The following is a 19178-nucleotide window of genomic DNA, read 5'->3' on the forward strand; positions in this document are numbered from 1 at the left end:
AGTAGTCATTCAATAAATTCATGTTCAATGAATCCTCTGCCCGTGATACTGGTCATAAGTTGCATTATATTATTTATTATTATTGCCTTATTTCTTGTTAGTCAGTGTAAGGAGCCTCCAGTAAGGAAATTCTCTTTACCAAAGCATATCAGTGCTTGCTTTTTACCTTATAGTCCTGAAGAGTTGCCTTGGGCTCAGAGACGTTAAGTGATTTGCCCGGAGTCGATACTGGGCAAATGTAGGATTTGAACCTAGATCCTTCTGGCTTCAAGGCCAGGTCTCCATTTACTATACTATATTGCCTCTCTGAAATCACAGGTTTGGATTAAAAAAATGTTTCTGGTAGATTTTTTTAATTAGAGGGAAGAATGAGATTTGTGTAAGAGTAGAAGAAAGAAAATCAATTGGGATTAATAAAGAAAATAAGAGAGGCACTACAGTGTAGTGGATAGAGTTAGCCTTGAAACTAGAAAGAGCTAGGTTTGAGTCCTGCCTCTAATACTAAGTCACTTAAACTTTCAGTGCTCTAGTCAGCTCCAGGTCTCTTAAGTTATGACTCCCACCAGCATTGGCAGGAGTTTATTGCTCTGCCAATGAAATTAGAGGTCTCATCCCTATGCCTAAAGAAAACAACTTGGGAAACTACAGGATACCTTACTTCATGAAACTTGTAACAAAAATTGTTTCTGCTTTCTTTCACAATCGCTATTGCTTTCTTTTGGAATTTTTCAGGTGTTGCTATTCCAATCAGCTAGTATCTGATCACTATATCATGCCAGAATCTTTTATCCAACCTGGCCATCTCTGTTGTATAAGGAGTTCTGAGCGTAAGTGGTGGTACCGAGTCATTATTCATCGAGTTCTTGGGAAGCAAGAAGTTGAGGTGTTCTACCCAGATTTTGGAAATTTGGGAACTGTTCAGAAGTCCTCTCTGAGGTTTCTCAAGTAAGTCAACAGATCTGACAGGATGAGTTTGGGTATTAGAATGTCCAGAGCACATAGGGCTGAAATCGTATGCTCTGTACATTTCTTTACCTGGACCAGACTTTAGGTAAAGCACCGTTACTATGTTTCATAGATGTGTTGCCAACAGGATCTATTTGCCCACTTGCCTTTGTGTCTCTCCTTCTCCTTTATTGAATGGATTATGAGGTTAGCTACCACTGGATTTGCTTTTTGGGGGATGCTGTGGTCAACCTTATTAAATATGCAGGGCTAAGACTATGAATTTTTTTAGAAGTATGTTAAGTGTTCATGGATTTGAATCTCTTTTATAGGTGCTGCTACACCAAGCTTCCTGCTCAGGCCATCCCTTGTTCCCTGGCTTGGGTGAGGCCCATAGAGGTATGTGTATGTACATAGCTTATTCTAACATTGTCCAATTCTTCATTTGAAGAACAGTAAAACTTACTTAGACTAATTGGGGCTCCCTTTCTCACAGAAGATGTCTAAAATTATTTTTTTTAAAAAAGTCTGAATTTAAAGCACAAATAGAAGAAATTAAAACTAGATCAGAAAAGTTAGGCCTTGAGATCTGTTTTAATGCATAAGAATCTAGAGCTGCAAAAGGAGTCGGATCAAATTCTTGATTTTATAGATAAACTAAAGACCATGGAGGTTAAATGACTTGTCCAGTGTGAGCAGATTCTTAGTGACAGGAGCAGAGTCAACACAAGTCTTCTGACTCCCAGTTCAGTTCTTTCCATTGTATTGCAGCAGGTATTTTCAGTGCCTGGAACATAATAAACACTTAGTAAAGGACTTTTTCCTAATAAATGTTTGTTGTCCTTTTAAGGAACTATTTTTCCTTCTGAATTATCCTTAGTTTGGTATGAATTTCCTAAAGTTACAAACAGATTGTACCTGATGAATTCATCTCTTTATGTTGATGACCTGCTGGGAGTAGTGCTATCTTTTGTTTATGGAAAGGAAGAGCATGATTAACATGGCTCTAAAGTCACAAGACAGTGGCTACAGATACAGTTTCACTTTAAAGTGGATTTTTGTGTATTTTTTCTTACCCAACTCTAGACAAATAGAAGGAAATGCACAGTGACTCACCCATAAATCCTTTGTGCTAAATCTCACTGGTCACCTCTGTTTCAGGAGCATTGGACACCCCAAGCAGTTTTGCAGTTCCGGAAGCTGTGTGGCTTCAAGCCATTGATGGGGGTAGTGGATAAGTATGTTGATGGAGTCCTCAACCTCTTCCTGTGTGACACATCCTCAGATGAAAACATCTATTTCCATCACATCCTGAGAGCAGAAGGCCATGCCATTGTCTGCCGAGAAAATGTCCCATCTAAGGTAGATAGTTCTGGCTGTATTTTATATTGCAGAATAATTAAAGACTCAATCCAGAAGGTTACTTTGTCAACCTTAACGTTGATGCAGCAGTGGAGTTTCTACTTTGCTTAAGTGAAGGTTTTCAACTGATGACAATCTAGATGGCATAGTGGTTGGAATGGATACAGCACTGGTCCCAGAGTCAGGAAGACTTGAGTTCAAATCCATCCCTAGACACTAGCTTCATGACTCTGGGCAGGTCACTTCATCTCTGTTTGTCTCAGTTTCTTCAATTGTAAAATGTGGCTCTTAACAGCATTTATCTCCTAGGGTTGTTGGAGGGATCAATGAAATATTTGAAAAGCTCTTAGCACAATGCCTGGCACATAGTAGGAACTATGTAAATGTTTATTCTCTTCCCACAGACCTCAGATATTGTGACCTGAAGTGAAAAAACGTGACTTATGTGTTGTTTTCCACATTGATTTTACTTTCTAAGCTATAACTTCCCTTTTGTTAAGTGTTGATTTTAAATAGGCATTTAATAGTTAGGGAATTATGCCATTGTTGAGAAATCCCTTAAATCGGCAAAGAGATTCTAGTATCCTAACATTCTGTAGCTTGAAAAGTATGAGGTCTATTAAATGTATTTTTCTGCCTGAGTTGTAATTTTTTTACTTGACTAAATTGTGTGTGTCTTGTGTTTAAATCCTAGGGTTTCAGAGAGCTCAACCCCTTAGCGCTGTATACAAAATGCAGTCCAAGGCCTGAAGAACCTGGTTTAACAGAACTGGGTCTTCCTTCCCATCAGCGTTATTTTAAGGAAGACCGAGAAATAACAAGCCCAGCAAATGAAGTGGTACTCCCGGTAGGAAACTTTTTTTAAAAAAGTACCTAATTCCATACAACTCATCTACATGAATCTTTTGTTCCAATCTAGCTACTTTCTTCATTCTCATTGCTGCTCTCCCACCCTACCTTTGCAAAATTCTTATTTCTTCTCATCCAGTAATCCAGTATAATGCTTCCTCTGAGATCCAGCTCATATCACTTCTTCAGGAAACCTTAGGCTCTAGTGGCTTCCACTTAGTGGTCTTTTCTTTCATAGTTACTATAGCCATCCTAGGGTCTATTATATAAGTTACAGCGTACTTCCTGGTTTCATTCTCATTTCATGCAAGAAGGTCTTAACTGCTACCAAAGTATAATGATACCACAGAAAACATACTCTACTGGGAATTAGGAGACCTAGGTCCTAGTCCCAATTTTATGACTTAAATAGCTTTGTGACCCAAGGAAATCACTTAACAGCTCTGAGTCTTAGTTGGGTCAGTTCTGGTCCTATGGTTGTCTATCTAGCTTTGTAGTCCAAAATATACTTTTTCGGTCTTTGCAAGGCTTTATTTTTTCTCTTTGAATATATCATAAAAATGTTTCCATATATTGACAGAATACTTGTAGCTTTTGGTGTTTAAGAGACTAATGTAGAGTACCTGTGTAATTATTTAGGATAACTTTATAGACTGGTAGAAAGAAAAAAGAAGAGGGCTATTTTTGACCACAGTGGTACTATAACATGCTTTGAAAAACTTTAAACTATGATCGTAACATTTATATGAATATTTGCCTCCATATTTTCTTTTTTTTCAACTTTTTAATTTAAGTTTATTTATTTAACATATTTAGTTTCCAGCATTGATTTTCACAAGAGTTTGAATTACAAATTTTCTCCCCATTTCTACCCTCCCCCCCAATCCAAGATGGCATATGTTCTGGTTGCCCTGTTCCCCAGTCAGCCCTCCCCTCTGTCACCCCACTCCCCTCCCATCCCCTTATCCCTTCCTTTCTTATAGGGCAAGATAAATTTCTATGCCCCATTGCCTGTGCATCTTATTTTCTAGTTGCATGCAAAAACGTTTTTTTTGTTTTTGAACATCTGTTTTTAAAACTTTGAGTTCCAAATTCTCTCCCCTCTTCCCTCCCCACCCACCTTCCCTAAGAAGTCAAGCAATTCAACATAGGCCACATGTGTATCATTATGTATAACCCTTCCACAATACTCATGTTGTGAAAGACTAACTATATTTTGCTCCTTCTCAACCCATCCCCCTTTATTGAATTTTCTCCCTTGACCCTGTCCCCTTACAAAAGTGTTTGTTTTTGATTACCTCCACCCCCATCTGCCCTCCCCTCCATCAACCACCCCCTTTTTTTATCTTCTTCCCTCTTCTTTCTTGTGGGGTAAGATACCCAATTGGGTATGTATGGTATTCCCTCCTCAGGCCAAATCTGGTGAGAGCAAGATTCACTCATTCCCCCCTCACCTGCCCTCTCCCCTCGTCCCACAGAACTGCTTCCTCTTGCCCCCTTTATGCGAGAAAATCCACCCCATTGTGTTTCTCCCTATCTCCCTCTCTCAGTATGTTCCTCTCTCATACCTTAAATTGAATTAATTTCTTTTAGATATCTTCCCTTCATCTTCAACTCACCGTGTGTCTGCTCTCTCTCTCTCTCTCATGCTATATATATATACACACATACATAGGCATATACATACATACACATTCACTTATATATATACATAAACATATATATATATATATATATATATATATATATATATATATATATATATATATGCATATTCCCTTCAGCTACCCTAATACTGAGGTCTCAAGAATCATGCACATCATCTTTCCATGTAGGAATGTAAACAAAACAGTTCCACTTTAGTAAGTCCTTTGGAATTTTTTTTCTTGTTCTTTTTCTTGATTACCTTTTCATGCTTCTCTTGATTCTTGTGTTTGAAAGTCAAATTCTCTATTCAGTTGTGGTCTTTTCACTGAGAAAGCTTGAAAGTCCTCTATTTTATTGAAAATCCATATTTTGCCTTGGAGCATGATACTCAGTTTTGCAGTTTGCTGGGTAGGTGATTCTAGGTTTTAATCCTAGCTCCATTGACCTCTGGAATATCGTTTTCCAAGCCCTTCGATCTCTTAATGTAGAAGCTGCCAGATCTTGGGTTATTCTGATTGAGTTTCCACAATACTCAAATTGTTTCTTTCTGGCTGTTTGCAGTATTTTCTCCTTGATCTGGGAGCTCTGGAATTTGGCGACAATATTCCTAGGAGATTTCTTTTTGGGATCTAGTTGAGGAGGCGATTGATGGATTCTTTCAATTTCTATTTTGCCCTGTGGCTCTAGAATATCAGGGCAGTTCTCCTTGATAATTTCTTGAAAGATGATATCTAGGCTCTTTTTTTGATCATGGCTTTCAGGTAGTCCAATAATTTTTAAATTATCTCTCCTGGATCTATTTTCCAGGTCAGTGGTTTTTCCAATGAGATATTTCACATTGTCTTCCATTTTATCATTCCTTTGGTTCTGTTTTATAATATCTTGATTTCTCATCAAGTCGCTAGCTTCCATTTGCTCCACTCCAATTTTTAAGGTAGTGTTTTTTTCCGTGGTCTTTTGGGCCTCCTTTTCGATTTCGCCAATTCTGCCTTTCAAGACACTCTTCTCCTCTTTGGCTTTTTGGAGCTCTTTTGCCATTTGAGTTAGTCTATTTTTTAAAGTGTTGTTTTCTTCAATATTTTTTTCATTATTTTTTTGGGTCTCCTTTAGCAAGTCATTGACTTGTTTTTCATGGTTTTCTTGCATCATTCTCATTTCTCTTCCCAATTTTTCCTCTACTTCTCTAACTTGCTTTTCCTAATCCTTTTTGAGCTCTTCCATGGCCTGAGACCTGTTCATGTTTTACTTGGAGGCTTTTGGTGTAGGCTCTTGCACTTTGTTGACTTCTTCAGGCTTTATGTTTTGGTCTTCTTTGTCGCCAAAGAAAAATTCCAAAGTCTGAGATTGAATCTGGGTGCGTTTTCGCTGCCTGGCCATGTTCCCAGCCAACTTACTTGACCCTTGAGTTTTTCGTCAGGGTATGGCTGCTTGTAGAGCAAAGAATACTTTGTTCCAGGCTTGAGGGAGTGCACCGTTGATTTCAGAGTTATTTCTATATAGCCAGCTCTGCCACCCCAGCGCTCCTCCTTCCTCAAGAACCACCAACCTGGACCTGATGCAAATCTTCATTAGGCTCTTCACTCCTGCTCTGATCCGCCACTTAATTCCTCCCACCACGTGGGCCTGGGGCCGGAAGTAACTGCAGCTGTAGTTCTGTAGCTGCACCTCCCCCACTGCCCCTGGGACTGTGGTCGAACCTCGAACTCTGTCCCCTGAAGCTTTTCCCACTAACCTTCTCTGTTGTCTTTGGTGTTTGTGGGTTGAGAAGTCTGGTAACTGCCACAGCTCACTGATTCAGGGTGCTAGGGCCTGTTCCACCCGGCTCCTGGTCTGGCTGGTCCTGCTGCCTCCCACGCTGAGCTCTGCTCCCCTCCACTCCGAGCACAATAGACCTCATCCAGCGACCATCCAGGCTGTCCTAGGCTGGATCCCTGCTTCCCTCTGCTATTTTGTGGGTTCTGCAGTTCTAGAATTTGTTCAGAGGCATTTTTATAGGTTTTTGGAGGGACGTGGTGGGGATCTCATGCAAGTCCCTGCTATCCAGCCGCCAGCTTCGATTGTGTGGTTTTATAATGGCATATTATGTATGGACTACCAAAGGTTTCATCAGAAGCAGAAATCTATAGTGAAACAATTAGGTCCCAATTTTTAAAAAGATAAACAATCAACAGACATTAAATACCTACTCTATCCTGAGCACTGTGCTAAATGCTGAGATACAAAAAAGAGGTAAGACAGTCCCTGCCTTCAAAGAGCTTACAGTCTAATGGGGGACACAACAAGCAAACAGATATGTACAAACTGTATATATGTATACAGAATAAATCGGAAACAAGAGAAGGAAAGCACTGGAATTAAGAGAGATTGATAAAGGCTTCCTATTAAAGATGGGACTTAAAGAAGGTAGTAGGTAGAGATGAAGAGGGTGAGTGTTCCAGGCATGTGAGATAGCCAGAGAAAATGTTCAGAGCCAAGAGATGGAGTGTCTTGTTGACGAAACAGCCAGGAGGCCTGTGTCACTGGATCCAAGAGGATATGTTGGGGAATAAGGTGTAAGAGGACTGGAAAGGTAGGAAGGGGTTTGCTTATGAAAGGCTCTGAATGCTAAGCAGAGCATGTTGTGTTTTCTCATGGAGTTGATTGGGAATCACTGGAGATTATTGAGTAGAGCGGTGACATGGTCAGACCTGTGCTTTAGGAAAATCACTTTGGTGGCTGAATGGAGAATGGACTGGAGTGGGGAGACCCATCAGCAGGCTGTTGCAGCAGTCCAAGTGTGAGCTGATGAGAGCCTGCACAAGAGTGGTGGCAGTGTGAGAGAAGGAGGCAAATTGTAGAGATGCTGCAAAGGTGAAATCGATAGGCCTTGGCAACAGCTTGGACATGGGGGATGAGAAAGAAAGAGGAATTTGGAATGACTCCAAGGTTGTGAGCCTGAGAGAGGTGTTCCCCTTTACAGTAACAAGGAAGGTAGGATTATGGATTATTAAAAAAGGTCAAAGATTATGTATAGACAAGTCTTGGTATTTGTATGTGTTTAAGCTCATGTATTTATAGATAGTGTCTGTTGCATTAGTAACTCTATAGTTTGCTTTCTCAAAGGTAGCAGCTATGTGCCTGTATAATTTTAAATAGCTACACACTATGTAATGTTGCCCTACACAATGTACCGTTATTAAGAAGATCACCAAATCCCATCTTAATGCTACAAAGCCCAACTGTATTCTTTGGCCAGTCAGCTGAGATTGGAACAACTCTACCTGCTACATGAGCCGCTCAAAACCAGTCTGTCTCCCTCACAGCCATTTCTTGCTTGTGAAGTTTACATCCACTTACAAAACTATTCCTTTGGCACCAAGTAGCTTGTTGCAGAATTATTTGACATAACCTATTTTTGAACAACAAATCTTGGAGTTACTGTCTCTTGGCACTTGTCACATTCTGCTTTGTGCTATGAGTGTTTATGTGCCGGGAAGTTGTGAGCTCCATGAGAATGTAGGTCAAAGCTTATCTGAGCTGCCTGTTCCCCAGTGCTTATCCCTGTGCATTAAACACAGTAGGAACTTCTCTTATCAGATGTAAGATTCTTGAGGATAGAGACCATGTCTTATCCAACTTAAATATTTGCCCACAATAGCTGGGGTAGTGCCTTAAACAGGGATACTCTGTAAATGTTGGTGGAATACACAGCAACTTATTCATGAATGCATATGAGGCACTAAATTTTGTTTTTTTAGACATCAAATATGTTGGAAACTTTTTCTTTTACTTGGTGAAACACTTTGTAGCTGTGGGGTACTATGGAAGAAAAAATCTTTTTTAGAGACAAGTGAATGTTCTTAAATCACTTTTCTTTTACTTTTGGTATTTTTAACTCCTATCATTCCTTACCTCACTCTCCTACAAAAACTTGTGAATTAAGTCTTTGGCTCAATATAATAAAAGTGCCCCATGCCCCTCGAATAAAGGAAATCCTATATTCTAGAATACTGGTTGTAACATGAAGTTAACTGTATACTCTGCCATTTTAGCACTGGTGACTTATTTAAAATAATTTTATTGATGCATTTTATCTTTATGTAATACTCAGGAGGGAGAAGATTTAAGAAAGTGAAAATTTCCCCCATCTCTATGAAACTTTCCATTGTGACAAAGATTAAAGAGCAAAAAATCCAGTATGGTAGGTGACCTTAGCACAAATGATGTGGAGCATTATATTTACTATAGGAAGACACAAAAGGAGAAAATCTGGACTTTTTGCTCTTTAAGTACTTACAGTCTATGTGGTAGAGAGAAAGAATTCTAATTTTATTTTTTAAGATAAATTTTATATTTCTTGCCATGAATTTTTTAAAAAATGTGTTATTGTCTACTGTTCTTTACTGCTATAGTAGGAGCAGAAAAAAAAATCTGTTTAGTTGTATAGCTTATATTTTGTACAGTTTGTGCTTTAATCAATTATGTTTCATCTCTGAAAGCAGAGTTTCTTGGAAGTTAATAGAATTTTTAATTCTGTTCCTTCCAACTTTGTTATCTTTAGCCATAGATTGTGGTACCTTTTACTTGGTATCTTAGAAAAGCAAAGTCTGATGTGTTAGAGTAGAGTTGATGGAAAGGAGAAAAGGTATAGAGGAAAGAATGCAGAACTTGGAGTCAGGAAGACCTGGGTTCTTATTTTGCCTCAGGCACCCACTAGCTGTATGACCATAGACAATTTACCTAATTTCTTTGGGTTTCATTTTCCTCGTCTGCAAAATGAGGGGACTGGGATACACAGTTCCTTCCTCTTTCTAAATCTCCTTTGTTCTACCTGTTCTCTTAAAAACAAGGAGAAATCCCAAAAGAATGTTATCTCCTTTTGATTATGATACATCTGGAATAGGAGACAATTTAGCAAATTAAGAATATGGTTGATTGATGGCTCTGGAGGAGAAAGTGAGGCTGGTGACCTTGCACAGCCCTCCATCACTCAAATCTAAGTCAACAGCAAATGATATCATCATTTTCCTGATGTCTCTTTGAGAAGGAAGGACAAACACGACAACAGCAAAAAAAAAAAAAAAAACACTTTCCAGGGGGCAGATCCCAGATGGCTGCAGGAAAGCAGGGACTTGCCTAAAGCTCTCCCCCGGGTTCCTCCAAACACCTATGAAAATGACTCTGAACAAATTCTAGAACTGCAGAACCCACAAAATATCAGAGGGAAGCAGGGCTTCAGCCCAGGACAGCCTGGGTGATCGCTGGGTAAGGTCTATCGTACGGAGCTTGGAGCAGAGCAGAGCCCAGAATGGTCTGTGCCAGGACCAACCAGACCGGGAGGCAGGGGGAACAGGCGACAATGCCCTGAATCAGTGAGCTGTGGCAGTTACCAGACTTCTAACCCACAAATGTCAAAGACAACAGAGAAGGTTAGTGGGAAAAAACTTCTTGGACAGAGTGAAAGGAGTTCACAGTTGGCTACCACCCCCAGGGCGGTGGAACTGTTGCAGCTCTGAGTCTTCTTCAAGAGCTACAGCTGCAATTGCTTCTGGCCGCAGGACCCCCTGGTGGGAGGAATTAAGTCAAGGATCTGAGTGGGAGTGAAGAGCCTGCTTGGCTCTGAGTCACATACCGGGTTGGCGGTTTTGGGGGAGGAGAAGCATTGGTGTGGCAGAGCTTGCTGTGTTAGAAATACCTCTGAAAACAGCAGCTGGAGCCCCTCAAGCTTGGAACAAAGTACTCTCTACTCTACAAGCATACTTTTACAAAAAGCTGAAGGTCAAGTAGTTGGCTGGGAACATGAACAGGCAGCAAAAACGGTCTCAGATTCAGAATCAGACTTTGGAATCTTTCTTTGGTGACAAAGAAGAATAAAACACGCAGCCAGAAGATATCAACAAAGTCAAAGAGGCTACATCAAAAGCCTCCAAGAAAAATACAAATTGGTCTCAGGCAATGGAAGAGCTCAGAAAGGATTTAGAAAAGCAAGTAAGAGAAGTAGAAGAAAAATTGGGAAGAGAAATGAGAGTGATGAAAGAAAACTATGAAAAACAAGTCAATGAATTGCTAAAGGAGACCCAAAAAATACTGACGAAAATAACACCTTAAAAAACAGGCTAACTGAAATGTACAAAGAGCTCCAAAAAGCCAATGAGGAGAAGAATGCCTTGAAAGGCAGAATTAGCCAAATGGTAAAGGAGGTCCAAAAGACCACTGAAGAACATTCTACCTTAAAAATTAGATTGGAGGAAGTGGAAGCTAGTGACTTTATGAGAAATCAAGACATTATAAATCAGAACCAAAGGAATGAAAAAAATAGAAGACATTGTGAAACATCTCATTGGAAAAACCGCTGACCTGGAAAATAGATCCAGGAGAGGTAATTTAAAAATTATTGGACTACCTGAAAGCCATGATAAAAAAACGGCCTAGATGTCCTATTTCAAGAAATTATCAAGAAGAAGTGCCTTGATATTCTAGAGCCAGAGGGTGAAATAGAAAATGAAAGAATCCATCGATCACCTCCTGAAAAAGATCCCAAACAGAAAACTCCTAGAAATATTGTCGCCAAATTCCCGAGCTCCCAGATCAAGGAGAAAATACTGCAAGTAGCCAGAAAGAAACAGTTTGAGTATTGTGGAAACAGAATCAGGATAAGAGAAGATCTAGCAGCTTCTACATTAGGGCTTCGAAGGGCTTGGAATACGATATTCCAGAAGACAATGGAGCTAGGATTAAAACCAAGAATCACCTACCCAGCTAAAGTGAGTATAATGTTCCAAGGCAAAATATGGATTTTCAATAAAATAGAGGACTTTCAGGCTTTCTCAGTGAAAAGACCAGAACCAAATAGAATATTTGACTTTCAAACACAAGAATCAAGAGAAGCATGAAAAGGTCAACAAGAAAGAGGAAGCATAAGGGACTTACTAAAGTTGAGCTATTTTGTTTACATTCCTACGTGGAAAGATGATGTGTATAATTCATGACACCTTTCTCAGTATTAGGGAAGTTTGAAGGGAATATACACACACATATGCATATACATATACATATATATATGTAGACAGAGGGCACAGGGTGAGATGAATATGAAGGGATTATATCTAAAAAAACAAAATCAAATTAAGGGATGAGAGAGGAATATATTGAGAGAGGGAGAAAGGGAGAGATAGAATGGGGTAAATTATCTCACATAATAGTGGCAAGAAAAAGCAGTTCTGCAAGAAGGGAAGAGGGGGCAGGTGAAGGGGAGTGAGTGAATCTTTCTGTCATTGGATTTGACTTGAGAAGGGAATAACACACACATTCAGATGGGTATCTTACCCCACAGGAAAGAAGGAGGAAGGAGATAAAATGGGGATACCATAGAAGGTAGGACAGATAGGGGGAGGAGGTAATCAAAAGCAAACACTTGCAAAAAGGGACAGGGTCAAGAGAGAAAACTGAATAAAGGGGGACAGGATAGGAGGGAGCAAAATATAGTTAGTCTTTCACAACATGAGCATTTGGAGGGGATTTGCATAATTATACATGTGTGGCCTAAGTTGAATTGCTTGCCTTCTTAGGGAGGGTGGGTGGGGAGGGAAGAGGGGAGAGAATTTGGAACTCAAAGTTTCAAAAGCAGATGTTCCAAAAAAATTGTTTTTGCGTGCAACTGGGAAACAAGATATACAGGCAATGGGACATAGAAATCTATCTTGCCCTACAAGAAAGTAAAGGAAAAGGAGATGGGAAGGAGTGGGGTGACAGAAGGAAGAGTTGACTGGGTAATGGGGCAATCAGAATATATGCCATCTTGGAGTTGGGGGGGGGAGGGTAGAAATGGGGAGAAAATTTGTAATTCAAAATCTTGTGGAAATCAATGCTGAAAACTTAAAATATTAAATAAACAATATTTTTGTTCTGGTCCATTTTTAGACTGTATGTAGTTTAAAATTTAGAAATGAGAGGCTCTGGAGCAGACATGGAGTTCACATAATAGGCCTACTAAAGCTATGTTTACTTTCAAATCTTGCAAATCTAATAAAAAATTCCTTAAACTTAAAAAGGAACCAGAAGAAAATTCCCTTCAGTAGACCAAAGTTTTATAGAGATCATAGCATAGCATTTCCGAAAAAAGAATGGCAGTGTAGATGCCAAGAAATTCCCAGGAGAGAAGGACAAGAAAGCTAGCGTGGCCGAAGGTTCCTAGACAAAGGTATACAAAGCATGAGTAGCAAGCAATGTGTTAGGGATCTTAATTGACACTTGGTAGGATAGGATCCATGACTGCACTGTGGTCTGGAATGACAGTTTATTCAGCATCAAAAACCTGAGAAACCAGGTATTTATTTTAAAACAATTCAAGACTCCTTTGACATCACCTTCTAAATGAAGTTGATACCTTAACTGTGAAATATTTTATTGAGAAATGCTGTTTCAACAAAATTGGTACGAAATGTGCAGCACCTATTATATAACCTCAAAATTTCCAGGGAAATATGAAAAAATAGATTCTTTATGAAAAGAAACTAAAAATGCTAAAAAAAAAATGATTAGAATGGCCAGGTGTGAAAAATTGGTACCTAAGAGTTCATACACAGAAAAGCTAAGCTTGTGTTCCCTACTTGAAACCAGTTTTAATCTGAAGATATGTCCAAAGAACTTGAATTGTTAACTTTACCACAAGCATTAACTATAATCTTGTGAAAGATATATCATATGAAACATGCAAATACAAGAATTATCAGCTTGTTAATCGATGAAAAATAATTCTGTTCTAACAAGCTTGAATCCAAAAATAACTTGTTTCCCAGCCTTGTTTTAAATAATTTAGCATGGTTCAGCTCTTTGCTTATTCTCAATAATTATGACAAAGTAGGTTTTAGCTAATAAAATAAGACTAGATGAAGTATAGTTGGTAAGCTTTCTACACATGTTCATTTGTGACTTACATTTACATTTACATATCCAGTGGAACATTAGCTCCTTGATGGCATGTATTTTATTCAAAAGAAACAGAATAGGAAAAATGGGCCAGGGAAGGTAGGTAGTATTATGTATTAGGAAGGTATACTCATGTAATGAAATTGGAAATTAGAAGTGGGAAGCGTGCTGGAAAACAGTTGAGTGAAGATCAATGCAAAGAAAATCATACTTTTTTATCATTAGAATGTACTACAGAACACCTTGGCAGAAAGAGGAAATAATAGATCACAAGTATGGCAATTGGCAAGATAGAGTAGTGATAAGAGGTGTCTATCCTCCAGACATGTATAAGAGCTCTCTCAGTCTCCCCAAGTAGAGTGACTTGCCATTTTTTTTTACTTGCCTTAATGATAATTGAATTCTTCATAAAGGTGGAGGAACTAACAATGGGAAACTATGTTCTGGATCCAATTCTCACTATCCGGGAGGAACAAGTTGCTTGGTTGTACATGTTAGAAACCTAGAGGAAAAGTGGCCAACCCCTCCAAGAACTTGATAAAGGAAAGGATCACATGGCATAGTGTGACCTGAACTCAAGATTGTGAGGGATCGTTTCCAAGGGTTCAGAGAGGAGAGACTGGAGGAAGATCCCATAGAATGGAGTTATAGATGGCAAAGAAGCTCAAGGATGAAATTCTGGAGAGGCAAAGGGAACTCCTTTTGATGAGAAAAGCAGGTTGTCTGAAGAGATGGCTGTGGATGCATAGGGACTCACTGTCCAACTTATTTTTAAAAGATATGCAAAAGATAGGGCCAAGGGCAGGTAACAGGTTGAATTCACAAGTGTATCACAGTACGATGAGAAGAACAGTGTAGGTCTTAAGCTCAGGATGATCTCAGGCTGGTGAAAAAATGTTTAAGAAAAAGGTTTTGGGGTGGGGTTGATTGTTGGGGGAAAAAAGAAATATCAAAGAAAGAACAGAACTGCTGTTTGTGGTGAATGGGACATTGGTAACTATTAAGAGGGAAAAGCCAGAGTTGCTCAGTTACTATTTTACTTCTCTCTTCTCTGCCAAAGACAATGACCTTTGGATGGGAAAGGACAGAACAAAAATGGCTAATAGAGAATTGATACCCAAGATAAGTAAGGAGATTATAAAACAGCACCTTGCTGCCCTTGATGAATTCAAGACACCTAGCTGAAATAAACTACATGCTCAGGTACTGAAAGGCAGATGCAATATTTGAACTGCTAATATTGGAAAGACCATAGAAATGAGAAAGTTACTATAGGACTGAAGGGGGGCAAAATGGTATTCTGATTTTCTAAAAAGGGCATAGGACTAGTTTTTATATGATAGGCCAGTGAACTTGCCTTCTGAACAAAGTTCTAGAAACACTTGTTAAAGGATAGCATACATCTAGGAAAGGAACCAGTGAGCACTAAGAGCCATCAGCATGGCTTTATCAAGAATAGGTCATGCCATACTACCTTTATTTACTATGTTGAAAAACTGATAGATGAGAGAAATGCTGTAGCTATAGTTTACCTAGGTTTTAGCAAAGTGTTTGATGCACTATCTGATATTATTGCTGTGAAAAATGGTGAGATGGAGGTTAGATGAATTTGGAACTGGGGGATTGGTCTGCCAAAAAAAGTTTTCTTGGAAGGTTGTATCCAATGAAATGGTCCTGTACTGTTTAACGTTTTTGTCAGTGTCTTGGATAAAGGCGTCCAATGGCATGCTTAGCACATTTGTAGATGAAACTATTGGAGCTGAGAACACAGCTAAAAGTGGTTGACAACATCAAGATCCAAAAAGATCTTGACAGGCTACAATATTGAGCTAAATTTAACAAGAAAGCATTTAATAGGGTTAAATGTAAAAAGTGTTACATAGGTTCAGAAAATCAGTTTGTCAAGATTAAAAAAGGGGAGCATGGTTAGGCAGTTTGTCTGAAACAGTAGTGGGTGTTTTAACAGCTAAAAGCTCAGTATGAGTGTAATGTAGAAGGCAAATTAGCAGATGCTATTCTGGGCTGCATCAAGAGAGGCATGGCTTTCTAGAATAGGCAAGTGAGGCTCCCCTTGTAGCTATCCTTGTTAAACCACATTTCAAGGTTCGTGTTCATTTCTCAGTGCCAGAGTTTGGGAAGGAAGTTGATAAGCTTTAGAATATCAAGAGAAGGGCAGCAAAGATGATGAAGAACCTTGAGTCCATGCCATGTGAGGATTAGTTGATTATCTATGTGACCTTGTCTGAAGTGAGAGGATTGGACTAGATCATTTCTGTAGTTCTGTCCAGCTCTAAATGTATGATCCTCTGTTTAGCTTGGAGAAGAGAAGACTTGGGGGAGATCGTAGCTCTCTTCAAGTATTGGAAGAGCCACCACGTGGGAAAAGAGACTAACCCTATGGGATACAACTAAGAACAATAATTGCAAGTGCCAAGAGACAAATTTAGGCTTGATGTTAGGAAAATCTTGTTAACAATTAGAGCCATCCATATGTGGAATGTGGTACCTTCGAGTGGTGGGGTTCCTCTTCATTGGCAGTCTTCGGAGGCCAAATGACCACTTGCCAGTTGTGTTGTAGGTATTCTTTTTAGATTTTGCATTGCACTAGATGTCTGCTGTGGTTCCTTTGAACTCTAAAAATTTGTGATTTTTTGTTGTCTTTGCATCCTCAGTGCCTAATACACAATAGGTACTCAGTAGAATATTAATTGAATGTGTTGAATTGAAATGTCAGGCATAGATTGAGGAGTGACAGATAAAGCTTTCCTGTTGCAAGATAGTCATGTGAATCTAAATTAAATATGTTGGACCTGAAACAAATGAAAACTTAAAAGTTGTCTATGCATTTTTTAGGGTTTGGAAGGATAGTGGTAGTCAGTGACAGTTGCTGGATGATTCAGAGTATTTTGTTGATTGATAAGATTATAGCAGTTAAGCTAGTTATTTTTGTAAAGAAAAAACCCACTTTTGCATATATAGGCAGTATTTATTTACAGTTTTAATCATACCCTTGACTTGATGGCAGGGCAAAAATGGAGGGATCTAATTGATGGGGTGCTTGGGTGCTTGTGCTTGGACCCTAATTCCAAAACTACATCCAGTTCTAAAATCACATCTCTCCCTAGCCTCAAAATACTGTCTCTCTAGCTCAAGGGCAGCATGCCCCAGCAACACATTTATCTATACACCTTTCACATTAGGCAGCCCTGTGTACTGATAATTAGCTGTGCACTGGGTCATGACCATATTTACTACTTACTGACCTTACTGATATGTATCCTAGATATAGCCAAATGTGTACTGTCTCACATTTATTTTGTCTAACAAGACATTTGATGAGAGCCACCTAGATGTTATCAGTCAGCTCTGACTATTAGTTAAGTTAGTGATGTTTCACTGTCAAAACCACTCCTCCTAGTAGCCCCCACCTTGGGCTATTTCCCAGTGAACTCTGGGTAATAAGCCTGCGCAGTAGGTACAAAAAGTGCATGTTCCTTTAAGAACTGACCACCCCTTAACCACTCCCTCATCCCACCCCAAAACACCTAATTGACATGTTTCACCCCAAATGTCTTATAAAAACTTTTCCTGCACCCCATGTAGTTTCCCTAAGAACTCTTTCCCGCTGTAAAGCATAACCATAAACTTTCGCCAACTTGACTTAAAGAATGCTTGAGATGGTGAATTCATTCTGGTTGGCCCCGACCCTCTCCAGTACTCGGGTCCTTGAGGGGTACTCCCCCTCAATGACTCCATCTGGGAACTCCAGTCCTGGGAACTTTAGTTTTAGGATTCCTGAATCCCTGTGTTTTTCTCCTTCAACATAATTCCTGTGCTACAAAGTGTTCTTAGAAATGCCCAGTTTTGTCTATAATCGTTGAAAGGAATGGAAAAGTGGAGGGGATGTAGTTCTGCTTATATGTTGCTAATTTTAATTTTTTCCCTCTCCCCCCATTCTTTCTAATATAACTACAGCAACTAACCTTAGAAGATCCGTCAGATTCTTCCACGCCTTCCAAATCATTGGAAGAGTTGTATATCTCTCTGATCCATTTTCAGCGGTCAGCAGAATTAAACCATTTTGAGCCTGGTCATGTTCAAATGCTGCCAAAGCAAATCCGGCTTAGTACAGCAGCACTTACCTGTAATTTACTTCCCACAGTGGTTGATTTCCAGGAGAAACACACTGGTTTAAGTATGTTTAAGTACTTCCTTGTCTGCAAATGAGTGACAAATGTAATGTTGTATTCTTGATCCTATACTTGTTAGGAATCCTACTTCTCTTTTCATACATTCATGGAATCTTAGTGTTAGAAGAAATATTAATAATAATCTAGCCCAGCCACTCACCCAATGCAGAAATCCCTTAGAGATTATCTTCTGATTTCTGTTTGTACTATTCCATTGATAGGGGATTCATTGCTTTGCAAAGTCAATGAGTCATATTTTAATCTGCTCCAGTAGTTAGGTTTTTCATAATAAAAGAACTTTCTGTCCTATTTTTACTTATTGGTTTTGGTATCTTTGGAGACTGCAGCTTCCTCCACATAATTGTCTTAAAATTTCTGAAGGACCCCATTTAGTGTCCCTTCTTTCTTACCTCCACTCTTCCAGAAAAAAATCTTCAGGCTAAGTATACTTGGTTTCTTCCACCATTCCTTATATAAAATGCTTTCTAAATAAGCATCATTCTCGTTGTTGTCCTCTCAAAGAGTCTTTAATTTGTCAGTGGATCTCTTAAAATGTACCTAAAACTGGACACATATAGTCACATATAGTCTGATTATAATTAGTAAAAATACATGGTAGAACTTTGTAGGGTCCAAATAAATCTATATATTTCTATTAATGTAGACTAAAATTGTGTGGAATTTTTCAGTAGGAAAGTCACCTTTTGGCCGCACCTTAATATTGTGTAGTTTTCATATAAACTGAAATTTTCAGGTCTTCCTTAACTATAATTACACAATTGATTTTTTGTAACCTAATCTATAACCTTATCTATATCCTTATCATATTTCATCATTTTTGTTTCAGCAAATTCCAGCCTGTCATTATTTCTTAATTTTGATCCTGTCATCTAACATTTCTGTCACTTTGTGTAATTTGCATATATGAGTATCATATCTTTTTTATGTCTTTATCCAAGTTGTTAAAAATATCCAAGAGGAAGGCTTAAATAGGGCCCTGGAGCAAATCATGACATATCTCCCTCCAGTTTAACATCAGTCCATGTATCAGCTCTCTCTAGGTAAAGTTTAACCAGCTACTGGACGACCTAATTCTGTCGTTTTCATCTAATGTCTTGAGATACTTTTGTAAAACTCACTGAGAAGATCAAGATAACCCTGTACCTATGGCATTTTTGTTGGTATGGTCACTAACTCAGAAAGTACTTACAGTACTCAGTACATATTCTTCATGAATTGTTGTGTTCAAAAGAAACTCATAGTGATTATTTTTTTTCT

General features: G+C 38.9%; 1 pseudogene; it reads left to right on the forward strand.

Moving 5' to 3' along the window:
- Nucleotides 1-19178, forward strand: part of LOC118833268 — a 52500-nt pseudogene that overhangs the window by 26213 nt on the left and 7109 nt on the right.

This window comes from Trichosurus vulpecula (genome assembly GCF_011100635.1).
Source record: "Trichosurus vulpecula isolate mTriVul1 chromosome X unlocalized genomic scaffold, mTriVul1.pri SUPER_X_unloc_8, whole genome shotgun sequence".
Classification (NCBI taxonomy): domain Eukaryota; kingdom Metazoa; phylum Chordata; class Mammalia; order Diprotodontia; family Phalangeridae; genus Trichosurus; species Trichosurus vulpecula.